The 16,344-nt window shown below is 42.2% G+C and overlaps 1 protein-coding gene across 1 annotated transcript in view; it reads right to left on the bottom strand.

Annotated features, from left to right (window-relative positions):
* Positions 1 to 16,344, bottom strand: part of TRHDE (thyrotropin releasing hormone degrading enzyme) — a 1,510,236-nt gene that overhangs the window by 54,775 nt on the left and 1,439,117 nt on the right. The gene's annotated exons all lie outside the window — the stretch shown is intronic.

The following is a 16,344-nucleotide window of genomic DNA, read 5'->3' as shown; positions in this document are numbered from 1 at the left end:
TACTGTATCGGGACTTGTCATACTATTACTTATAAAAGTCCCAGCTTGCAAGTATAAAAAGCCACCCCTTACCCATCTCCAGCCTCCACAGACAGCAACTATTACATGTGATGGAGTGCATATAATCTCATAACAAAACACAAAAATAATCAGTACCCCCAGTGCCCTGTCCCCCTCCCCCACCTTAGCTCCCACAATACCCCCATCCTATCACATTCACCCCCCAGTGTGTTGTCCCCCTTCACCCACAACCCCTTCAGCTCCCACATCTCCATCATCTCACATTCACCTCACACTGACAATGACATGCCTAAATTTAATCAATATGATAAATTCCATCCCCACTTACCATTGAATTTTGCAGGCAGGACTAGGAAATAACTGAGTTAAATGCCTGGAATTAACAAGGACTCGACGTGTGTGAACTAATGAGACTGTGGAGAAGCAAACTCCAGCGCTGCCAGTCCATCCAGGAAGAAGTTCATCACGTAAGGCAGCCCACATCGTACACTGCACGGATTGAGGCTTTGAGACTAACCACTGTACTAGCCAGTATGCAGAGTCTCTGTCAGACTGGGGAGCAGACACTTCGTTTCCTCTCCCTGACACCTCAGAGCACCATCTTCTGCCTTATCACAGAAGTGGAAATCATCGTAGTAGCCTCTACTTTATCATGTATTAAAATATAGCCTGTATTTATAAAGCATAAAAATAGCATGACAATGACTCATCACAAAAATGGCTGTGGCTCCGGATGGGCCCTTTCATGTGATGGGGCACAGGGCGATAGTGACCTCTCCACCTTGGTAGCTATGCTACTGGTAAGATGTCATAGCTGCAGAGCGGTCACACAAAAAGACATTAGCCTGCTTTCTGATGCCTCATCATTGTGGGAAATGGTGTTCAGCAATTTTTTTTTTTGCAAGACCACATATCAAATCTCAAAATGTTCAACTTCATATAAAACAGCAAATTTCAGAAAAATAGACTGGAATTCGATCCTCTGTGGATCGATCTGCTCATCTCTAGTAACCAGATAATTATAAGCAAAGGGAATCCTTTTGCATAAATGCACATTGCATTTATCACACACAAGGGACTGTACCTTCCTAAACAGTAACCCATTGCAAAAAAACCCTTACAATATACATTTGCTTACAATGGGTTTATATGGGTTATAGAAGACACTGTAAGAAGACACACTGCAGGCATTGATACAGCTATGTCCTGGTTGTCCATATTGAGGGGAATACCGCCACACACCTTGGATCCCCTTACCCTATTTGCAGTGAATAGAGGATATATGTGATGAAGTTTTTTTCACCAGAAATATTGTATAATAGCTTATTTACCATGGTGTAACCAATGAATATAAAATATTGATGATAAATCCTATTTGAAGCATCTTCATATGCCTTTAGGTGTGCAGCTACTTCACTCGGTCTACTCTTGGTCTACAGAAGCTCAGTGATTGGCTCCAGAGGCATAAACACTTTTTTTAAGCTAACTCTAATTCACTGGTTGTGCCACCTACCTGTTTGATCACTATATGTAAGGGATCTGTGACAATCCTCTACTGGACATACATATTCTGAGCACATACTTTAACAATACTTTAATAATAGCAATGAATTCAATGAAAAAGCAATCTAACGTGGTCCTGTGAAATCTGGCACATGAAATAAATATTCAGTTGGGGGTCTAGAAATGTAAGGAGACTGTGACCAGGTGGTTACAATATTGCACGTCAGTATGGGAATGCTTGTCACAGAAGACCATAGATCCTGTATTTTATTAATTGATCTTGAAAAGTGACCAATAGCCGTATATAGTTTATTCCTGATAAATGCTTTTATATTCCCTGAAAGTACACTGCCAGACAATGGATGTCTAGGAAGATATCCCCCAATTTCTGACTGGAAATTGTCAGTGAGTATGCCTCTTGCCTTAAAAAAGTGCATTTAAAAACTATTAGGTTGCATCAATACATTTTCTAAAAATTGGGTTAGATGTACTGGATTTCCTGAGCCTCTGGTGAATAACCTAAGTGATTGTGCAGTTAGTGCATGACCTTGCAGGGGGCTCAAGCAAGGTTGAGTGCAAACTTTATTTCCATCCCAACCAATTGCAAACATGGACATGCATCTATACTTTTTTTGTAACCCTTTATTTTCAATTATAAAAACATTGAAATATGTTCTGTATATTCACAACTGTAGATAGGTCATTTATATACAGTAGATTGACCTTACAACTCCTTCAACCTATTTAACTAATAAACCTGGTTGCATATTGATACCTGATTTGTGCAGGTTTTTTCAGTTGTATACATACAAGGGATGAAATAAGTTTTGAACATGTCACCACCAATTGTCTAGGTAAACATATGGCTAACTGTGTTACTGACATGAAATTCTCATCAGATGTCTGCAACAACCTGTTCACTCCACGCAAGCAAAGAAATCAAACTATAGATGTCCATAAATTAAGTTATATGAAATAATGAGAAATGACACAGGGGGAAAAGTATTGAACACATGAAGAAAGAGAGGTGCAAAAAGTCATGGAAAGTCATGACACTGGGTAAAATCTATCAGTAATTAGAAAGCATTCCTGTCACTTATTGAAAAATGATATACGCAGGTTCAACTCATGGCAAATAAGAAGATATCTCATTACCAATATGCCACACAAGAATCATGTCATGATGGTTAAAAACAGTGAGTTGTCTCAATACCTTTTGCAAACTTATTGTTGCAAAATATACTGATGGCATTGGTTACAGAAGAATTTCTAAAGTACTGAAGGTTTCTATGGAAGAGGAAATAACATCATTGTACCATAAACCAGCACAACCAGGTGCTCCCCTCAAGATTTCAGACAAAGGAGTGAAAAGAATTATCAGAAGAGTTGTCAAAAGGCCAAGGACCACCTGTGTAGAGCTACAGAAAGACCTGAAATTCACAGGTATAATTATCTCAAGGAAAACAATAAGTAATGCATTCAACCTGTATGGTCTGTATGCATGCTCATATATGCCACGTAAGACTTCATTGCTGAACAAAAAGCATGCTCAATCATGCTTAAAATTTACTCAGCAACATTTAGAGAAGCCTGCGAAATACTAGGAGAATAAAGTCTGGTCAGATGAGATGAAAAATTGAACTCTTTAGATGCCATAATATACACCACGTTTGTAGGCCAAAAGGTACCATACCAACAGGGAAGTTTAAGAGGTGGGAACATCATGATGTAGAGCTGTTTTTCAGCATACCAGATAGGGAAACTTAACATAATTAAAAGAAAGATGAATGGACAAATGTACCAATACATTTTAATTAAATATTGCTGCCAGCTGCCAGGATGGTAAAGATGAAATAAGAGTGGACATTTCAGCAAGAAAATGATCCCAAACACACAGTCAAGGAAACTGTCAATTGGTTTCAGAGAAAGAAACTGAAGCTGTTAGAACGACCCAGCCAATGACCTGACCTGAATCCAATACAAAATGTATGAAAGCTCAGAGTTCATAGAAGGAGGTCATGTGACCTCTAGGATTTGCAGAGCGTTTGAGTGAAAGAATGAGTAAATCACACTTGAACAACGCATGCAACTCGTTTTTTCCATACAATAGGCATCTTGAAGCTGTTATCATCACCAACAAAGGCTTTTTTTTTTGCAAAGTATTTTTTTTACAAAGTATTAATTCAATTTCAGTAAGCGGGTTCAATACTTTATCCCTGTGTCATTTTTTACTATTACTCCTAATTTAGGAATATATATAGTTTGATTTATTTGCCTGTGTGGATTGGATGGGTTGTTACCGACATCTGATGAGAATTTCATGTAAATAGCACCTTTAGAAACATATTTACTTAGAAAATTTGTGATGTGTTAAATACTTTTTTTGCGCACTGAATATATAAGTGTGCGTGGAAATATATCTTTAAACAGCGACAGCAGATGTAAAAAGTCACTTTGATATTCATCTGAATTGTTCAGACTATCTGTGACATTAAACATGGAAACATTTCTGAAATGATTCTTCTTGGTCTGATTTTTTTTACATGACAAAAAACTGGTATTTTAACAATGTTGTACAGTATATACAGGAGATCCATTTTTGTAAGCAGAGCCATGCACATAGAGGATGACCAGAACAAAAATATTTAAATATTACTATATCAGTTATATTTTCTGTTTACAATTGTGTGATACAGTAAGAATGAGGTTTTTTTTCAACTGAGTCCTGAATCTATCAATCCTACTAGAAAGAATTTGAAAATCTCACATCTCAATCTCTTCCTATTTTTCTGTATTTCTTTTTTTACGACTTCTCCATCTACATTTCTAGTAATAGGCCAGCTGAACAGCTGTCTAAGCAACCCTGCAGCAAACCTGTCATCACTCGTCTATCTACTCCATCTCTTTTCATCTACCATGACTTATGTAAGTGTCTGTACTTTTTGTTAGATCTGTAGAGAGCATTTGTATTAAGTATGCTGTCTTGGCAATGGAAATTGTATTTTTTTTATTTAAGTAATATATTGCATAATATATGCTTGCCATTTTATTGACATTAAGCTAATCTCATTATTTCTATGCCATTTGGAATCACTGTACATCAATATTTATTCTGTATTCTTTTGTATGCCATGTTTATCAATTTACTCCTGTTTGTATCTCTAAACATGATTTCATACCTTTGAGTTGTATGTGTTTTTGTGGCATGAACACTCTCCCTATTGAATAGTGTGGCCACTCGGGGAAATTATGTGACTCGATATACTCACTGCCTTTCTCCTTTGTGATGTTCTTGAAGTGCTCAGTCTAATCAAAGAGACAACTACAGGAATAATTTACAAGAATGGTCTAACTTGAAGACAAAGCAATCTTGGGCAAATAATTCACCTTTGACATACAGTCATGGTCAAAAGTACTGGCATCCTTGAAATTGTTACAGACAACAAAGTATTTCTCCTGGAAAATTATTACAATTACAAATGTTTTGTTATAAACATGTTTATTTCCTTTGTGTGTTTTGGAACACTACACAAAATAAAACAGAGAAATAAAAGGCAAATTGGAAATAATTTCACAGTAAACCTCAAAAATAGGCCAGACAAAACTGTTGTCACCTTTGCAAAAATCTGGTAATCAACTTTGTTTCAAGGATGTGATGCTCATTCAAACTCACCTGTGGCAAGTAACAGGTGTGGGCACTATGAAAATTACACTTGAAAACAGATAAAAAGGGCTGAAGTTGACTTTGCATTGTGTGTGTCTGTGTGCCACACTAAGCATGGAGAACAGAAAGAAGAGAAGAAAACTGTCTGAGGACTTAAGAACCAAAAGTGTTGAAAAATATCAACAATCTCAAGGTTACTTGTCCATTGGAGAGATATTGATGTTCCCTTGACCATGGTACACAACATAATTAAGAAGTTTACAACCAATGACACTGTAGCTAATCTCCCTGGACAAGGAAGACAGAGAAAAATTGAAGAAAGGTAATGCAGGATAGTCCAGATGGTGGATAAGCAGCCCCAATAAATTTCCAAAGAAATTCAAGCTGTCAAGGCTCAGGGTGCATTAGTGTCAGCACAAACTATCTGTCGACATTTGAATAAAATGAAACGCTATGTGTTGTGAACTATACTTTTTGGCTCCCTCTTGTGGTCACTAGTGATTTGGCACTTGGATTGTCTTTTACCAGGTTTGTGCTCACCTGCTTCGTTAGGCCTGGGGTGTTGCTATTTAAACTTCCTGGATTCTCAGTCCAGTGCCTGGCTTCATTGTAATCAGTTCACTTCTGTTTGCTCCTGTCTTCAGGTCCTGGTTCTTTGCACGATAAGCTAAGTCCTGCTTTCGTACTCTTGATCATTTGCATTGTTCATATTTTTTGTCCAGCTTGTACAATATGTGATTCCTGTTATTGCTGGAAGCTCTAGGGGGGCTGATATTCTCCCCCCACACCGTCAGTCGGTTTGGGGGTTCTTGGATATTCAGCGTGGATATTTTGCAGGTTTTTTTGCTGACCATATAAGTCTTCTTACTATATTCTGCTATTAGTCAGTGGGCCTCTCTTTGCTAAATCTAGTTCATTCTTACGTTTGTCTTTTCTTCTTACCTCACCGTTATTATTTGTTGGGGGCTTGTATTACTTTGGGGTCTTTTCTCTGGAGGCAAGAGAGGTCTTATTTTCCCTGATAGGGGGTAGTTAGTTCTCCGGCTGGCGCGAGACGTCTAGAATCAACGTAGGCACGTTCCCCGGCTGCTGTTAGTGTTTGCGCTAGGATCAGGTATATGGTCAGCCTAGTTACCACTTCCCTATGAGCTGGTATTTATGTTTCGCAGACTTTGCTGTGATCTTTGAGGTCCCCTGCCCTTGGGATCATAACAGTAAGCCAGGCCAATAAATAGTTAATGCATTGCTGAAGTGGGATTAAAAGAAAAGAAGTTCTGAGTTTTTTATTTTTTTTTCTTCCTCCCTTTTATCTCTGAGTGGCTTGAAGCTTTGCTGCAGACATGAATGTTCAGACCTTGATTACTAGTGTGGATCAGCTTGCTGCACGTGTGCAGGGCATTCAGGATTTTGTTGTTAGCAGTCTTATGTCAGAGCCTAAGATACCTATTCCTGAGCTGTTCTCTGGAGATCGATTTAAATTTAGGAATTTTAGGAATAATTGTAAATTGTTTCTATCTTTGAAACCTCGTTCGTCTGGAGATTCAGCTCAGCAAGTTAAAATTATTATCTCCTTCTTGCGTGGCGACCCTCAGGATTGGGCTTTCTCGTTAGCGCCAGGAGATCCTGCATTGGCGGATGTTGATGCGTTTTTTCTGGCGCTCGGATTGCTTTATGAGGAGCCTAATCTTGAAATTCAGGCAGAAAAAGCTCTACTGGCCATCTCTCAGGGCCAGGATGAAGCTGAGGTGTACTGCCAAAAATTTTGGAAATGGTCCGTGCTTACTCGATGGAATGAATGTGCTCTGGCCGCAAATTTCAGAAATGGCCTTTCTGAAGCCATTAAGAATGTGATGGTGGGTTTTACAATTCCTACAAGTCTGAATGATTCTATGGCGCTGGATATTCAGATTGATCGACGTTTGCGGGAGCGCAAATCCGCTAAACCTCTGGCGGTGTTGTCTGAACAGACACCTGTCTCAATGCAATGCGATAGAATCCTGACTAGAACCGAACTACAAAATCATAGATGTCAGAATGGGCTGTGTTTTTACTGTGGTGATTCTACACATGTTATATCAGCATGCTCTAAACGCCTAACCAAGGTTGTCAGTCCTGTCACCATTGGTAATTTGCAGCCTAAATTTATTTTGTCTGTGACTTTAATTTGTTCATTGTCTTCCTACCCTGTTATGGCATTTGTGGATTCAGGTGCTGCCCTGAGTCTTATGGACTTGTCGTTTGCCAAGCGCTGCGGTTTTGTCCTGGAGCCTTTAAAGGTTCCGATTCCTCTCAGAGGAATTGATGCTACGCCACTGGCGGAAAATAAACCGCAGTATTGGACACAAGTGACCATGTGCATGACTCCTGAACATCGGGAGGTGATTCGTTTTCTTGTTCTGCATAAAATGAATGATTTGGTCGTTTTAGGACTGCCATGGTTACAGACCCATAATCCTGTTTTGGATTGGAAGGCTATGTCTGTCTCAAGTTGGGGTTGTCAGGGAATTCATTGCGATTCTTCGCCGGTGTCTATTGCTACTTCTACTCCTTCAGAAGTTCCTGAGTATTTGTGTGACTATCAGGATGTATTCAGTGAGTCCAGGTCCAGTGCTCTTCCTCCTCATAGGGACTGTGACTGCGCTATAGATTTGATTCCTGGCAGTAAATTTCCTAAGGGACGATTATTTAATTTGTCTGTACCCGAGCATGCCACGATGCGTTCTTATGTCAAGGAGTCTTTGGAGAAGGGGCATATTCGTCCATCCTCTTCCCCTCTCGGTGCGGGATTTTTTTTTGTGGCCAAGAAAGACGGGTCTTTGAGACCTTGTATAGACTATCGGCTTCTGAATAAAATCACTGTTAAGTTTCAGTATCCGTTGCCGCTATTGTCAGACTTGTTTGCTCGGATTAAGGGTGCCAAGTGGTTCACCAAGATAGATCTTCGTGGTGCGTACAACCTTGTGCGCATTAGGCAGGGAGATGAATGGAAAACTGCATTCAATACGCCCGAAGGTCATTTTGAATACTTGGTGATGCCCTTTGGGCTCTCTAATGCCCCTTCAGTGTTTCAGTCCTTTATGCATGATATCTTCCGGAAGTATCTGGATAAATTTTTGATTGTGTATCTTGATGATATTCTAGTTTTCTCGGATGATTGGGATTCTCATGTAAAGCAGGTCAGGATGGTGTTTCAGGTTTTGCGTGATAACTAGTGTTGAGCATTCCGATGCTGCAAGTATCGGGTATCGGCCGATACTTGCTGTATCGGAATTCCGATACCGGGATTCCGATACTCTTGTGGTATCGGGTATCGGGTATCGGAACAACATTAATGTTAAAATGTGTAAAATAGAGAATTAAAATAAAAAATATCGCTATACTCACCTGTCCGACGCAGCCGGGACCTCAGCGCAGGAACCGGCAGCGTTGTTTGTTTAAAATTCCCGCTTTTACATGGTTACGCGAAGTCCCGGCTTGTGATTGGTCAGGGCGGCCATGTTGCCGGGCCGCGGACCAATCACAGCAAGCCGTGACGAAAATACGTCACGGCTTGCTGTGATTGGTCCGCGTCCCGGCAACATGGCCGCCATTAACCAATCACAAGCCGTGACGTCACGGGAGGCTGGAAACGCGCTCATTTTAAAAAGGGCGCGTGTCCAGCCTCCCGTGACGTCACGGCTTGTGATTGGTTGCGTCGCGGTCAACCAATCACAAGCCGGGAGGCTGGACACGCGCCCATTTCAAAATGAGCGCGTCCAGCCTCCCGGCTTGTGATTGGTTGATCGCGGCGCAACCAATCACAAGCCGTGACGTCACGGGAGGCTGGACACGCGCCCATTTCAAAATGAGCGCGTCCAGCCTCCCGTGACGTCACGGCTTGTGATTGGTTGCGCCGCGATCAACCAATCACAAGCCGGGAGGCTGGACGCGCTCATTTTGAAATGGGCGCGTGTCCAGCCTCCCGTGACGTCACGGCTTGTGATTGGTTGCGCCGCGATCAACCAATCACAAGCCGGGAGGCTGGACGCGCTCATTTTGAAATGGGCGCGTGTCCAGCCTCCCGTGACGTCCCGGCTTGTGATTGGTCAGGGCGGCCATATTGCCGGGACGCGGACCAATCACAGCAAGCCGTGACGTAATTTCGTCACGGCTTGCTGTGATTGGTCCGCGTCCCGGCAACATGGCCGACCTGACCAATCACAAGCCGGGAATTCACGTAACCAAGTAATAGCGCGATTTTTAAACAAACAACGCTGCCGGTTCCCTCGCTGAAGTCCCGGCTGCGTCGGACAGGTGAGTATAGCGATATTTTTTATTTTAATTCTTTCTTTTACACATTTATATGGTTCCCAGGGCCTGAAGGAGAGTTTCCTCTCCTTCAGACCCTGGGAACCATCAGGGATACCGTCCGATACATGAGTCCCATTGACTTGTATTGGTATCGGGTATCGGTATCGGATTGGATTCCGATACTGTGACGGTATCGGCCGATACTTTCCGATACCGATACTTTCAAGTATCGGACGGTATCGCTCAACACTAGTGATAACGCTTTGTTTGTGAAGGGCTCAAAGTGTCTCTTTGGAGTGCAGAAGGTTTCCTTTTTGGGTTTTATTTTCTCCCCTTCTGCCGTGGAGATGGACCCAGTCAAGGTCCGAGCTATTCATGATTGGACTCAGCCCACGTCTGTTAAGAGTCTTCAGAAGTTCTTGGGGTTCGCTAATTTCTACCGTCGCTTTATCGCTAATTTTTCTAGCGTTGTTAAACCTTTGACGGATATGACCAAGAAAGGTTCTGATGTGGCTAATTGGGCTCCTGCAGCCGTGGAGGCCTTCCAGGAGCTGAAGCGCCGGTTTACTTTGGCGCCTGTTTTGTGCCAGCCTGATGTCTCACTTCCCTTTCAGGTTGAAGTGGATGCTTCTGAGATCGGTGCTGGGGCTGTTTTGTCGCAGAGAGGCTCTGGTTGTTCTGTGATGAGACCATGTGCCTTTTTCTCTAGGAAGTTTTTGCCTGCTGAGCGGAACTATGATGTTGGTAATCGGGAGTTGTTGGCCATGAAGTGGGCATTTGAGGAGTGGCGTCATTGGCTCGAGGGTGCTAAGCATCGTGTGGTGGTCTTGACTGATCACAAAAATCTGATGTATCTCGAGTCTGCTAGGCGCCTGAATCCTAGACAGGCTCGTTGGTCATTGTTTTTCTCTCGTTTTGACTTTGTGGTCTCATACCTGCCTGGTTCGAAGAATGTTAAGGCTGATGCTCTCTCTAGGAGCTTTGTGCCTGACTCTCCTGGAGTCTCGGAGCCAGCTGGTATTCTTAAAGAGGGAGTGATCGTGTCGGCCATATCTCCGGATTTGCGACGTGTGTTGCAGAGATTTCAGGCTGGTAGACCTGACTCGTGTCCACCCGACAGACTGTTTGTTCCTGATAAATGGACCAGCAGAGTCATTTCCGAGGTTCATTCCTCGGTGTTGGCAGGGCATCTGGGAATTTTGGTACCGAAGATTTGGTGGCTAGGACCTTTTGGTGGCCTTCCTTGTCACGGGATGTGCGGTCATTTGTGCAGTCCTGTGGGACTTGTGCTCGGGCTAAGCCTTGTTGTTCTCGTGCTAGCGGGTTGCTTTTGCCCTTGCCCGTCCCGAAGAGGCCTTGGACGCACATTTCCATGGATTTCATTTCTGATCTTCCGGTGTCTCGGGGAATGTCTGTCATCTGGGTGGTGTGTGATCGTTTTTCCAAGATGGTCCATTTGGTACCCTTGCCTAAGTTGCCTTCCTCTTCTGATCTGGTTCCTTTGATATTTCAGAATGTGGTTCGTTTGCACGGCATTCCGGAGAATATCGTGTCTGACAGAGGATCCCAGTTTGTGTCCAGATTCTGGCGATCTTTTTGTGCTAAGATGGGCATTGATTTGTCGTTTTCATCTGCCTTCCATCCTCAGACTAATGGTCAAACGGAGCGAACTAATCAGACTCTGGAGGCTTATTTGAGATGTTTTGTTTCTGCGGACCAGGATGATTGGGTGACCTTCTTGCCATTGGCGGAGTTTGCCCTTAATAATCGGGCTAGTTCCGATACTTTGGTTTCGCCATTCTTCTGCAACTCTGGTTTTCATCCTCGTTTCTCCTCGGGTCATGTTGAGTCTTCTGACTGTCCTGGGGTGGATTCCGTGGTGGATAGGTTGCAGCGGATTTAGAATCATGTGGTGGACAACTTGAAGTTGTCACAGGAGAAGGCTCAGCATTTTGCCAACCGCCGCCGCGGTGTGGGGCCCCGACTTCGTGTTGGGGATTTGGTTTGGTTGTCTTCTCGGTATGTCCCTCTGAAGGTTTCCTCTCCTAAGTTTAAGCCTCGCTTTATTGGTCCTTATAAAATTTTGGAAGTTCTTAACCCGGTTTCTTTTCGTTTGGATCTTCCGGTGTCATTTGCCATTCACAACGTGTTCCATAGGTCTTTGTTACGGCTGTACGTTGTGCCTGTGGTTCCTGCTGTTGAGCCTCCTGCTCCGGTGTTGGTTGAGGGCAAGTTGGAGTACGTGGTGGAGAAGATCTTGGATTCTCGTCTCTCTAGACGGAGGCTCCAGTATTTGGTCAAATGGAAGGGCTATGGTCAGGAGGATAATTCCTGGGTGGCCGCCTCTGATGTTCATGCGGCCGATTTGGTTCGTGCCTTCCACGCTGCTCATCCTGGTCGCCCTGGTGGTCTTGGTGAGGGTTCGGTGACCCCTCCTTAAAGGGGGGTACTGTTGTGAACTATACTTTTTGGCTCCCTCTTGTGGTCACTAGTGATTTGGCACTTGGATTGTCTTTTACCAGGTTTGTGCTCACCTGCTTCGTTAGGCCTGGGGTGTTGCTATTTAAACTTCTAATAATAATAATTTACAAGAATGGTCTAACTTGAAGACAAAGCAATCTTGGGCAAATAATTCACCTTTGACATACAGACATGGTCAAAAGTACTGGCATCCTTGAAATTGTTACAGACAACAAAGTATTTCTCCTGGAAAATTATTACAATTACAAATGTTTTGTTATAAACATGTTTATTTCCTTTGTGTGTTTTGGAACACTACACAAAATAAAACAGAGAAATAAAAGGCAAATTGGAAATAATTTCACAGTAAACCTCAAAAATAGGCCAGACAAAACTGTTGTCACCTTTGCAAAAATCTGGTAATCAACTTTGTTTCAAGGATGTGATGCTCATTCAAACTCACCTGTGGCAAGTAACAGGTGTGGGCACTATGAAAATTACACTTGAAAACAGATAAAAAGGGCTGAAGTTGACTTTGCATTGTGTGTGTCTGTGTGCCACACTAAGCATGGAGAACAGAAAGAAGAGAAGAAAACTGTCTGAGGACTTAAGAACCAAAAGTGTTGAAAAATATCAACAATCTCAAGGTTACTTGTCCATTGGAGAGATATTGATGTTCCCTTGACCATGGTACACAACATAATTAAGAAGTTTACAACCAATGACACTGTAGCTAATCTCCCTGGACAAGGAAGACAGAGAAAAATTGAAGAAAGGTAATGCAGGATAGTCCAGATGGTGGATAAGCAGCCCCAATAAATTTCCAAAGAAATTCAAGCTGTCAAGGCTCAGGGTGCATTAGTGTCAGCACAAACTATCTGTCGACATTTGAATAAAATGAAACGCTATGTGTTGTGAACTATACTTTTTGGCTCCCTCTTGTGGTCACTAGTGATTTGGCACTTGGATTGTCTTTTACCAGGTTTGTGCTCACCTGCTTCGTTAGGCCTGGGGTGTTGCTATTTAAACTTCCTGGATTCTCAGTCCAGTGCCTGGCTTCATTGTAATCAGTTCACTTCTGTTTGCTCCTGTCTTCAGGTCCTGGTTCTTTGCACGATAAGCTAAGTCCTGCTTTCGTACTCTTGATCATTTGCATTGTTCATATTTTTTGTCCAGCTTGTACAATATGTGATTCCTGTTATTGCTGGAAGCTCTAGGGGGGCTGATATTCTCCCCCCACACCGTCAGTCGGTTTGGGGGTTCTTGGATATTCAGCGTGGATATTTTGCAGGTTTTTTTGCTGACCATATAAGTCTTCTTACTATATTCTGCTATTAGTCAGTGGGCCTCTCTTTGCTAAATCTAGTTCATTCTTACGTTTGTCTTTTCTTCTTACCTCACCGTTATTATTTGTTGGGGGCTTGTATTACTTTGGGGTCTTTTCTCTGGAGGCAAGAGAGGTCTTATTTTCCCTGATAGGGGGTAGTTAGTTCTCCGGCTGGCGCGAGACGTCTAGAATCAACGTAGGCACGTTCCCCGGCTGCTGTTAGTGTTTGCGCTAGGATCAGGTATATGGTCAGCCTAGTTACCACTTCCCTATGAGCTGGTATTTATGTTTTGCAGACTTTGCTGTCATCTTTGAGGTCCCCTGCCATTGGGATCATAACAGCTATGGCTGGAGACCTAGGAGGACTCCACTGACAAACATAAAGATAAAGATATAAAAAAGCTAGACTGCAATTTGACAAAATGCTTGTGAGTGAGCAAAAATCCAACTGGGAAAGAGTCTTGTGGACAGATGTGATCAAGATAGCACTTTTTGGTAAAGCACATCATTCTACAGTTTACCGAAAAGAGGAAAAGGCCTATAAATTAAAGAATACAGTACCTACAGTCAAATATGGTGGAGGTTTTGCTGCCTCTTGCACTGGGTGCCTTGACTGTGTGTAAGGCATAATGAAATCTCAAGATTACCAAAGGAGTTGGGGTCACAATATAGTGCCCAGTGTCAGAAAGCTGGGTTTGCATTCTAGGTCATAGGTCTCTCAGCAGGACAATGACCACAAACACACTTCAAGAAGTACCCAGAAACGGATGGAAACAAAGCACTGGAGAGTTATGAAGCAGTCAACAATGAGTCTGGATCTAAATCCCATTGAACACCTGTGGAGAGATCTTTAGATTGTTGTTGGGAGAAGGGACCCTTCAAATATGAGAGACTAGGCGTAGTTTGCAAAATAACAGTGGTCCAAAATTCCAGTTGAGCGTTGAAAGAAGCTTATTGATGGCTATTATATGCAGTTGCAATTATTTATTTTATAGGGTGTGCAATCAATTATTAATTTGAAGGTGTCAACAATTTTGCCTGGCCAATTTTTGAGCTTAAGTGTGAAATTATATCCAATTTGCCTTTTTTTCGCCGTGTGTTTGAGCTGTTCCAATACACGCAAAGGAAATAAACATGTGTTTAACAAAATGTGTAATGGTAATAATTTCCTGGGAGAAATACTTCATTTTCTGGAACAATTTCAAGGGCTTCAACAAAACTTTATGTAAATGATGCTGAAATTAATTCATTTGATGTTCTTTGTACCTTGAGAGGTTCCCATGTGCAGCAATCAGAAAATTTACTCTAATCATGGAGTGCAGTTCATTTCAGTTGTAATTTACACCATTTCAGGCAGAAAATATATTGAATCTGTCAGGCCACCCAAGGTTGGGACCAGTCCCACTAAGCTCAGCTACTTTTCAAAAAAGTGTTGCACATTCTTCAATGATAAGTATATTTTACAAAAAATTGTGACATTTCTTTGAAGTTATCTTCGCATAAATTGTGTGATGAATTTCTCTCTTTTACTATCCAGTTTTAAAATATGCCAAAGTTATCAAAATGGTCTTTTTTTAAAGCTTTTTGTGCATATTTAGACTGTTTAATCTAACTTTATTTTACGAACGCATGTTTCCAGTATTTTTTAAAAGGAATCCACATGTACTCATTATAACCTACTGTATGCTGCTATGCACATGTTCTTGTTTTTACATGGATTGTGTGCAAAGCCCATGAAGATATGTACATTTTTCCAGCAGCAGGGATGACAAGGGTCCATATAAGTCTATGGGTCCATGAATAACCCTTACAGCACACGTATGGCATCAGATTTAACTTGTAATTTTTTTTAGATCTATCAACATTTCTGTCTATTTTCTGAATCTTTTTCTCTCACTTGATACTGTGTTGAATGCATAGTGTGGTCACACTAAATTTATTTGATTTAAATGTTAATTTAAACCACCTTATTCCTTCAGCAGACTTCACCATATTGAATCAGATATAATTATTTATATAAATTATATAATATAATTATTTATTTAAATGCATAAACTAACGTTATACAAGTGCTTCTCACTAAATTAGAATATCATAAAAAAATTAATTTATTTCAGTTCTTCAATACAAAAGTGAATCTCATATATTATATAGATTCATTACAAACAGAGTGATCTATTTCAAGCGTTTATTTCAGTTAATGGTGATGATTATGGCTTACAGCCAATGAAAACCCAAAATTCATTATCTCAGTGTTAGGTGTCGAGTTCCTGCTGCACAGGGGAAATCTCAAACCATGTCCGCTGCGGTCTCCCATTCTCCTCCAGCCACAGTGGAGCCTACTCAGCGGAGACGTCGGTCTCAGCGTCTGGCTCAGGCAGATAGTGTGTGCTTGTTTACTACTGATCTTCCAGGCTCAGCCATTGTAACTAGCACTATTCTTCGGAGTGCAGATGCTCCTGGGACGAAGTCCTGCTTTTCTGTACAGGCTGCTAGTGTAGCTGCAGCCAGTTTGTCCTCTGCCACCCCTGCTCCGACCTTATCCCGTCTCCCACTTCCAGATAAGTTTCCTGGTCACAGTAAGCTCTGTCGGGGATTCGTGAGAAAGTGCACCATACATCTTGAGCTTCTGGCTGCACGTTTTCCTATGGAAGGGGCTAAAGTGGGATTTATCATATCCCTTCTGACGGGCAGGGCGTTGGAGTGGGCAACGCCGCTGTGGGAGCGTGATGATCGTGTGGTACAGAGTACTCCTCGCTTCCAGGACTATCTGAGACAGGTCTTTTTGGGACCTCATGTTACCCATGACACAGCGCTCCAACTGCTGGCATTAACACAGAGTTCGTCCATGATCAGCCAATTTGCCATCCATTTCCGGACTCTGGTATCAGAGCTGGAGTGGCCGGATAAAGTCCTTATCCCTGGGTACTGGAAGGGACTGGCTGACCATGTAAACGATGCCTTGGCCACCAGGAAGATTCCTGCCACAATGGAGGACCTCATAGCTATTTCTACCAGCCTCAAACACCGTTTTAATGAGTGGAGGATGGAGCGGACCCAGTGTAGGCAGAGGTTCCGG

The sequence above is a fragment of the Ranitomeya variabilis genome, chromosome 5, assembly GCF_051348905.1.
Source record: "Ranitomeya variabilis isolate aRanVar5 chromosome 5, aRanVar5.hap1, whole genome shotgun sequence".
In the NCBI taxonomy this organism is placed as follows: domain Eukaryota; kingdom Metazoa; phylum Chordata; class Amphibia; order Anura; family Dendrobatidae; genus Ranitomeya; species Ranitomeya variabilis.
This window is presented reverse-complemented; position numbering and strand designations above follow the sequence as displayed.